The sequence below is a fragment of the Monoraphidium neglectum genome, assembly GCF_000611645.1.
Source record: "Monoraphidium neglectum strain SAG 48.87 unplaced genomic scaffold scaffold03896, whole genome shotgun sequence".
NCBI lineage: Eukaryota > Viridiplantae > Chlorophyta > Chlorophyceae > Sphaeropleales > Selenastraceae > Monoraphidium > Monoraphidium neglectum.
The window spans coordinates 5,381-6,609 of NW_014009733.1; positions in this window are offsets into that span (position 1 = coordinate 5,381).

Consider the following 1,229-nt stretch of genomic DNA (forward strand, 5'->3'; position numbering starts at 1 on the left):
CCGCCTGCGGCACCTCACTCCCCCCCCCTACCCCCCCTTTGCCCCCAGGTGTCTTGCACGTGCCACACCCCAACCACCAACCACCCCCGACCATCCCTTGAACATCCCCCCCTCATCCCCCAGGTGTCCACCGACCACGTCCTCTTCATCTGCAGCGGGGCCTTCCACAGCACAAAGCCCAGCGACATGCTTGCAGAGCTGCAGGTGAGGCCCCGCGCCCAGGGCGGGAGCTCCCGGAGGGACTGGCGCCCGCCCCCGCCGCGCCGCGCGCCCGGCCACGCCGGGCGCTGCCGCCGGGCGCCGTGACTTGATTGCCTTTGGAACTCGCCGAACCTCCCTCGCTCCCCCTCCGCCGAGCACGCTGAATGTCCCTACCCCCTCAGCGGCTACTGCGGCGGCCCCCCCTCGCACCGCCGCCGCCCCCGCCGCAGGGCCGCCTGCCGATCCGAGTTGAGCTGCGTGGCCTGACGCGCGCCGACTTTGTGCGCATCCTCCGGGAGCCCGAGTACAACCTCGTGAGGCAGCAGCAGGTGGGGGGAGAGTGTGTGTGTGTTGCGTGTTGCGTGTGCGTGCGTGCGTTTGTGGTTCTATCTGTGTGGCATGTGTGTGTGTGTGTGGGGGGGTGAGTGTGTTTCAGGGGGGTGGCAAAAGGCAGCAGCTCAGGGCGGTCGCTCAGGGCGGTTGTTATGGAAGCGTAGCCACTCGGGGCAGCAGCAGGGGTGTGTGAGAGTGTGTGTGAGTGTGTCCGTGTTTATGTGTGTGTGTGTGTGTCTGTGTCCATGTGTGTGTGTGTGTCTCTGTGTCCATGTGTGTGTGTGTGTGTGTGTGTGTGTGTGTGTGTGTGTGTGTGTGTTTGTGTGCGAGGGGGAAGGGGCGAGTCGGGTCTCTCAGAGGCCAGAGACCTCTAGGGACCGCACAGCCCCGCAGCCCTTCAGCAATTCACCTCCCTGCGTGCCGAAGACCCCGCCCCTCAGCCGCCTCCCCTCCCGCTGCCATCCTGCCCTTGCCCTTGCCACCGCCGGGCCCCTCCAGCTGCTGCTGGGTGCTGAGGGCATTGACCTGCAGTTCACGGACGACGCCATTGAGGAGATCGCGCGGCTAGCCGAGGAGCTCAACACACAGGTGGGGCTGGACGCGCTGGTTCATGCTTGTGCTTGGAGGGAAGAGACCGAGGGGAGGGGGGTGAGGGGGGTGCAGCCAGGAGGGGGGGGAGGCCGCGCCGGCAGAAG